Source organism: Larimichthys crocea, chromosome XVII (assembly GCF_000972845.2).
Source record: "Larimichthys crocea isolate SSNF chromosome XVII, L_crocea_2.0, whole genome shotgun sequence".
In the NCBI taxonomy this organism is placed as follows: domain Eukaryota; kingdom Metazoa; phylum Chordata; class Actinopteri; family Sciaenidae; genus Larimichthys; species Larimichthys crocea.
In genome coordinates this window covers 20923863-20932596 of record NC_040027.1, presented here as the reverse complement: position 1 = coordinate 20932596, position 8734 = coordinate 20923863, and positions in this window count along the sequence as shown.

Here is an 8734-nt window from a genome sequence, read left to right as displayed (position 1 = left end):
TTCTGTTGTTTGTCCTTGGTTTCCAGCAAATGACTGGAATTCAGCAGCTGTGTCATTAAAACAGCGTGGGCAGCCGTATAATCACGCAGGTACTCTTAGCATGCCTCGAATAGTTTCCAAACGCAGGTTAGGAGTGGTTTTGGTATTTACCAGGAACACCCGTCTCCTTCCCCCTGTCTGTGTGTACACACAAGATCCAGAGAGATGAACAGTTCATGCTCTGTCTCTTCTAATCCCCCCTTCTCTTGTTTTTGCGATATCACACATTCTGGTTATGCGGTATGTGCAGTGCAAGCCTCTGCTGCTCTGACACTCACATGTCAAGATGTGGACACATTATAAAAGACTCAAACCTTGAAGAATGTATTTCATGCTACTCGGCGTTAGTCAGCTGATGCTCCATACTTCTCATTCTGCATCATGCAAGGTACATGTGACACATGGTGCTGTTCAGACTGGGCGTTGGGTGGGAAAAAGTATGGTTGGCACATTTGTACAGACTGGCAGGGAGGAGAACCAGAGAGGAATGTACCCAGACTCAAAATCAGGGAGGTGGCTTTGAATGCTGCTGTCTGCAGCCTCGATGTTTGAAGATGATTGTGTCTGTTTCTTTGGATTTCAGGAGCCTGCGGTATACTTTTCAAATTCTTCTTCTATTTCAAAGCAAACAGCTGTCTTAGTTGGCAGAGCATCTGTCCCTCAGAGGACCAGATTATTTAAACACCAAGGTAAGAAAACTTTAAAGCTCTGCTATAAGTAAATAAATGTACAAATCAAAAGATAAAACATCCATCCATCCATTATCTGTAACCGCTTATCCTCATCATGGTCACGGTGGAGCTGGAGACTATGCCAGCTAACCTTGGGGAAGAGGCAGGGTACACCCCGGACAAGTTGTCAGCTCATCACAGGGCACATAGAGACAAACAGCTATCCACACTCACATTCACACCTACAAGCAATTTAAAGTCACCAAGAGTCAAGCCAGAAGCCAGAGTCCACGGCGATAACCCACGCAGACACGGGGAGAACATGCAAACACCAGAAAGGCCCAGGCCGAGGTTTGAACCAGGAACCTTTTTGCTGTGAGGCCACAGTGCTAACCACAGCAGCCAAGATAAAACATGGATATAGAAAACGTTACTCAAATCAAATGTTATTCAAACAACCAGTGGTATGAACTTTGTCTGATGAGCAACATTACCTCAAATGACCCTACATGTGAACTGAGTCTCTACACATTTCATGAATCTGTTTTGGTGTTGAGTTTCCCCTATTTCGTGCTGCTCTGCCCGGGTGGGGATGAGATGAGTTACCTTGAAGATGTTTGTGGAAGATGGATGGATGAAAGCATACACCAGTGTGCGAGTGTGTGTGTGTGTGTCAGACGGCGAGAGGGAGGGAGGGAGTGAAATAAAATGCTTGAGAGACACACAAGGGAAACTGCCTGCTGTTCTGCAAGTAGTTTGCAAGTTGTGTTCTGAGTGATTTGAATATTACATTTCCCTCAGATATGCTGATCGCTGTAACATCATCTACTAAATATTTAATGTTGTGAGTGTCTACAAACATGATAAACAGAAAATATTCCACTAAAAATCCTCTATTTATTTAACTGATCTGCCTATGAATTACACGATTTGTGTAACAAATTACATAAAATCTTTAGGGGATGCCCCAAAACAAACACTTGTTGTGACATAATGCATCGGCATTATTAAACTATTTCAAAGCCAGCCGAAAACACTTCAAAGGATGCTGTTAATTGGATGTAAACAAAAGGCGACTCAAAAATTCCCCCTCTGCAGCCATGACATCATGCCTGTAACAGACAATGTCCAGTCAAGCATGTGGACATGTTTGTGCCAGTATGAGTATAGAGATTCATCAAAGGTTAATTTATGGATTTTTAAACACAATGCAGACGTGCATAAAAAGATGAAACACGTCTCTCTGAAAAGGCGACCTGGCACTGGACAGCAGGATGAGCGGGGCCGGTCAATGGCGCCTATTGTAATGCAAAATGTGCAAAGTGAGCAATTTCAAACAGATTTTGCCGGCAACACAATTAAATCACAGCGAATAAATAGACATTTGAAAGTCGGCTGCAGACAAAAGAACCTCAGAGGCCATAAAAACAAAAACAAAAAGGGAACAGAGGGAGGAGGACAAACTGCCATAACAATCTGGATCCTGGATTGAAAGATATGTGGGGTCTCTGTGTTTGTGTGTGTGTGGTTTTTTGTGTAAGTATGAATTTATGCTTAATGTGCATGTGTGTCTGTGGTTTTGTGTCTGCGGCGGTGAGTGTATTATGAAGTGGGGTGGGGGTGAGCAATTATGGCTTCTTGTTAACCCATAAGAAAGGAGGCAGCGAGGTGGAACGGACAGGGACGTTGCACTCTGCCTCTCCACCCAAATAACGGCGTGTGTCTGCTGGTCTGAGACCCTCAGCTGGGGCCTCTGCCTTCTGTGGAGGAGGACAAAGACGCCAGAATCGACCTCCTCTCACCTTCCCCAGGGGGCCTGGATGATGCTCCTGTAGGCCGGTTTGGGAAACCCCACAGCCAAAGGGTAAATCAATAAGTACCTTCTGGCAGAAACTGATCTGATCTGACAGCTCAGCAAAAAAAAATGGCTTTAATCATAAGAGAAATACAGTCTACTGAATCTTTGTATATTATCTAACTCCTGTAGTTATGGAGGAAAATTTGCTGCCATTATTAAGAGATAATTTGGAGGGATTGCAACCATCAGGAAGGAAAGAGCAATAAAGTTAATAATGTTTGTGAGATTGCAACTGTAATGGTGAGACTATAAAAAAAAATATATATATATATATATATATATTTGTTGTCTAGTGTGCATTTAATGTGTTTGTGTGTGTGTTTGAAAATTAGCCAATTGGCCAGAGCCACATCCTAAAAACTGTGGACTGTCCGAGGAGTCTTCACTCCCTCACTGTCACTCTTACATAAATCTCCCTGGATGGAAATCTTTGCCAGTTAAACACCATTCTTCCTCTTCCATATCCTCTTTCTTCTGTATATCGCTCTTTCAAATTCGCTTTGTTTCATTGTACTTTACCGGCGTGAATACTAAGAAAGAAACCATGAGCCTGTCCAACTCTCAAGAATAAATAATCACTGAACAATGTGGTCCCCCTTCTCCGTGTCTATGCTGGTTGCCTACTCTCTCTTTGGCTGTAAGCATCTCTGCTGGCAACAGCTCTGAGGTTTCAGAGCTGACTGGGTAAGCAAATGAGGAGTAAACAATGTGCGAGACAGACAGACAGCCAACCAGTCAGACAGCCTAACCACTGGAGCGAATGCAGGGGTTGTCTCGTCTATGCTGTTTGAACAGGAGGTGTGTGTGCGTGTGTCTGTGTGTGTGTCTGTTTGTCAAGTCGGGTCGGCGAGCACCCAGAGCAAAGAGAGACCTGAAGCCCTGATATTAACTCAGAAGCTCTGCAGACTGAACCATATAAGGTGTGTGAGGAGCCTGACATTTAATTTTATATCATGGTGGAGACCCACTGTGAGACACAGAGATACAATATAGCAGCGACAGCTCACGAAACTCTCTATTAAAGATTATAAACATGTTGAAAAATGTCTGATACAGCCTCATAATTTAAATCCCAAGAGGTGAAGTTGATCATTTTTTCAAGTTTAGATGATTGTGTTCCCTAAAACAGGTGAATTTGTAACATCTTTATATTTTCTATAGACAATAAACACTGATGATTCCTAACTTCTTGCTTCATTAGTCTTTGGATTCACACTAAATTTGACCTAATTCCTAAATGTTAACTTTTCATGAACTTGAAAAACAGTCCTGTTCTTTTTCACAAGATCCAGCAGGTCTCTAAATGATTAAAATCTTACAAAATTGGATGCATACTATACCTATAGTAATATCTATGTCACAGCATTTGTGCCTGGAGTTAGACGTTAAGCTCAACGTGAACAGGCTGCATGTTCATCCATCCATCCATTTTCCATAAACGCATATCCTTATCAGGGTCACGGGGGGCTGGAGTCAATCCCAGCTGACATTGGGCGAGAGGCGGGGTATTCCCTGGACAAGTTGCCAGATCATCACAGGGCTGACACATAGAGACAAACAACCAAGCAACCATTAACACTCACATCCACACCTACAGGTAATTTAAAGTCACCAATTAACCTGCATGTCTGCACTCTGTCTTGGACTGTGGGAGGAAGCTGGAATACCCAGAGAGAACCCACACTGGGAGATCATGCAAACTCCACACAGAAAGGTCCCAGCTGACCTGGGGAGTTCAAACCAGGATGTGAAGTTTTCTGTCCCTGCACAGCCTTGTCAGCTGGAGCTGAGATTTATTTATTTGTTACTGTCGATGGCACAATTTGATACCCAGAACTTGAATTAAGGACACTGTATTGATCTTGCTGCTGCATGTCTGCCAAAACCATTATCCCATAATAACATCAAACAAAGATGATGAAAAGATGAGTTAAATTACCCCCCTTCAAAATTCAGATCATTACTACATAATTTAAGTAGCCTTATTTTAAAATAGTGTGTTGCAATTGTAATTCTAAGTTGACACATAGGTGTGAAACTGTCATCAATGTGGTGAGGCAGGCTGTTTTTGCAGACTTGTTCCAACGTTTCTCTCTCTCTCTCTCTCTCTTTCCACCAGATTAATGTCACAGCTTCTATTCTGTGTCTATGCAGTGAAGACCTGTGGCTTCGACAAAGAGAGAGAGAGAGTAATGTGAGCACTGTGACAGGAGAGTGCTTTCAGACTTGCCAGGATTCGGCCACAGTAATAGCTGTTTACACAATGGAATAATTACCCAGTAAATTGCAGGGGGACGAAAGAAAGATGGAGAGGAGAGGAGAGGAGAGGAGAGGAGAGGAGAGGAGCTTGCTGGCTCTGGCAGGCACAAAATGCATTTGACAGTCAGAGAAGTTGATTGTTCAGCATTCAAGCCGTTAATGAGCTCAGCTCTGTGCGTTTGCTGCCTTGAACTGACACTCAAGCTCGAGCATGTAAACAGACATCTAATTATTTTACTGCCATTTGCCTGCAGATTCAAATTCCAACATATCCATAAGCTCGCTTCTCTTCCTATAGATAGAACGATCCACAATCAGTGGTGGAAAGTAACTAAGTGCATTTACAGAGGGATATATTTTTGCTTTTTACTGCAACTTTAACTAACAGCAGTGGTTCCAACCTTTTTGTCTTGTGACACTTGAGTTTTACCTAGAAATGCAAAAAAGGTCAAATCACCCAAACAATCATCACAAAAAAGGAAAGATTTAGTTTTTTCTTCTTTCACATTGAAATGTGACTCTTTGGAGGACGCCCAGCCAACAGATTGAGAACCAGTGGACTAAACAAGTTAAAAACTAGCTCCTCCTAAAATAACTATGATAGGAAAATGTTATTTACAAATGGATTTTTACTGCAGAACTTTGACTTGCGATGGAGTATTATACATTGTTTTTGTAAGCGCTACTTAAATAATGCACCTTTATTTGATATAAAAATGTTGTTATGACATCTCATTTATGTTCTGCTATTATTTATTGTATAGTTAGTGTAAATGTTTAATAGTGGATGAAGCTTATGTTATGTTTCTAGTTGCTGATGTTCTATTTTGATACTGTTATACAGTTTGCGATGGGTTTGTTAATGCCGCAAAGTAGTGCACACGGATAAGCATAGTGATACAATATGCTATGAAGTCACCTTATTGAGTTATGGATCAATTCAAGTTTTTGACCATGGGATCATGTAAACCACATGAAATAGAGCATCAAGTCGGTAATGGTCCTGGTTGAAATGTAAGTTGTTATATTTAAATAAATCGATGTTCGAGTTTCCCTTCCTCAAGACTGCATTACGTTTATGAACATGAGACAAAATGAGATACGCTCAGTGGCCTGGGAAGCTTGTGGTAAAATGACCACTACAGTCGTACTTCATGTACGTCATTTGAATTAAGGAAAGAATCTGTGAAGTTCTTCCAACGCTGCCCACGACGTCATGAATGTGTAGTCGCATGCCTCTCCAACAAATGGCATTTTCGAGATGCCTCACTCCTCCCATGTTTTTCTCCCCTTTACAAACAGAGGTGGGAGGACCATCTGAAATATGCACCCTCGTAGAATAGGCATTGTGGTCTCCCATCACGTCACAAAGTCAACACGAGGACAGTTTCATTCACAGGGAAAGGACACAAAGGGTTCATCCACTGACCGCTGCTGATGAGCAACGTTTGTGGGCAGAGCAGGACATTCCTGGCATACTTGAATTCATGTGGTACAAAAAATAAATAAATACATTTCTCTTCCTCCTTGTCCCAGCCTTTGTTTCATTTTTTTTTGCTGAGAACTGAGTTGTTTTTTTCCCATATATATATAATTGACACTTCCTCTGACTCTCATTAATAAAACATTTAGACATTAATTCCCAGTTGGGGTTGGAGTGAGGCTCAAGGAGGGGGTTGCTGAAGGTTGGGGTAGCATGGAGAGGTTTGATATGTTGCCTGAGGTGACACATTTATGCACATGCACACTGCTACCCCCGCCCCCTCCAATCCTTTTCCGCTTAGAGAGAAACTTCAAAAGCATCATCCACAGCTTGATAAGTCCTCCGAGCTGGAGTGAGGCAGATGCAAACCCACCCTCTGGCACATATATACACTTACAGAAAGACACACCAAACAGAATCATGAAAATACGCCACATGCATGCGTGTGTGTGTGTGAGTGTTTAAGGCAACCCCTTCTGCTGCACCGTGTCCGGCTGACCACTTCGGATGAGATGTGACACTGAGGATGAATAATACAATAGAGAGATACTCGGACGTGTCAGCAGCATCTGTCTCTGTCTGCGGCTGACGTGTGTCATCCTCCCTCCTCATTCAGAGCCGAGTGCGGGGGCTTATACAAAACTAATGAAGCAGACACAAGTTGTATTAACACACGCACACACACACACACTCATGCATGCACGCACACATCAGACATATAGCAGCTCTGATTGAGCAAGGGGAGACAGTGCCATGTGGTCACACCGTGACCTGCATCTCAGATTCCTCAAAGTCCCTCAAGAGCCCCGGTTTGCTTTTGAAACACAAAAATGAGATCTCAGTCGAGAGGAGGTGGGTCATTGCAAATACTTGCAAGCTAGACAAAAACACTGAATGATTTATGAAAATCTGATTGTTGTTCAGCGGTATAACTGAACTGAGGTGGAGTCTTTTTAAAGAAGGCAACAGCCTGACCATTGTGCCTGCATTGGCTGACAGACAACATTTCCCAGAGGGCCGAGTGAAGGGTAATTAAAACAAAGTGGAGGAAGAGATTTGCCCTGTTTGGACAATAGTTCAGTCTTCCTTTGTTTGTAGTGGAACAGGTTCTTGTGCAAGTTACAGTAGATGACAGAGCTTTCATCAGAGCTTGTGTTACGTTTTCATATTATCCTACTTAATGCACTTTAACACTCTGCCAAGAATCTTTGACATGTTAATGGTCTGAAATAAGACCCATGATTCAAAATAGAAAAACACAGAGTGCGTGTGTTTGGGTTGGTGCATTCAATTTTCACAAGAGGTTATATATTGTGTGTGTGAACGCCCAAGAGTGAGTTCACTGGGTTGTTAAATAGTTTCTCCTCTGTTGCATAAGTTAAGTTTCTCCTCAGACGTGATGTGAACCTCAGCAGACGACTGACGGCATTTAACTGTGCATACAGTCGAGAGGTGAATCAGAACCAGTCTGCATGTAGTGTCATACATACCACATTTAATCTCAGTCTAGTCACTCCAACAGAACATCACACCTAGTTTGGATGGATGTCTTTCTTTCAGCTGACCTTAATATATTATATATTTATTATTATATCCTACTTTATACTGAAACTCCCCTACATTTCATAGGAAAATATTAAAACTTTAAATTTATTTTACTGTTTTATTCACTGGTTACTTTGTATGATACAATTTTACATAGAAAATTATTGAATATGAACTTAAATATAAATGTAAACTACACGACAATGAACTCCAGCTTGACCAAACACAAAAGTAGAATGCTTCTTTTGACTTTTACTGAAGTAAAGGATCTGAATAGTGAATTCACTATAATAACACATTTAGAGGGATAAAGATCAATCTTTTCTATCAACACTGAATGTGTCCTCAAAGTAAAAAAAAAATTATGTTGGATGTAACTTGTAGCAATTATTCGATTAGTTGTCAACTATTAAATTAATCTCCAAGTATTTTGATACTTGATTTATCATTTTAAGTCATATTTTAAGGAGAAATGTCCAAATTCTCTGATTTCAGCTTCATAAATGTGAATAGTTGCAGTTTTTTTAGTCCTCTGTGATGGTAAAGTGAATATCTTTGGGTTGTGGACAAACATCCCGTAAAGGTTGGATAAAGATGTTCCTTTTGATTAAATGTTGAAAAACTCATTGACTTAAGGGATGGGACATGACGTGTTTACTTTGTTAATATTTAACTACAACCACCTTCTCAACCAAAGTGCTTTTGTTGCCTAACCTAACCGTATCCTTCAAACTTCCTCCAAGACCACCATGTCTTTGACCTGTCTGCGGTACAAGAACATCACACTTCCTTCACCAGAAAAAATGTTGTCAATTAATCTAACAGCAGTAGTTATGTCTTCCTGCAAATTATAACCACATTTATCGTTGCAGTATTTTA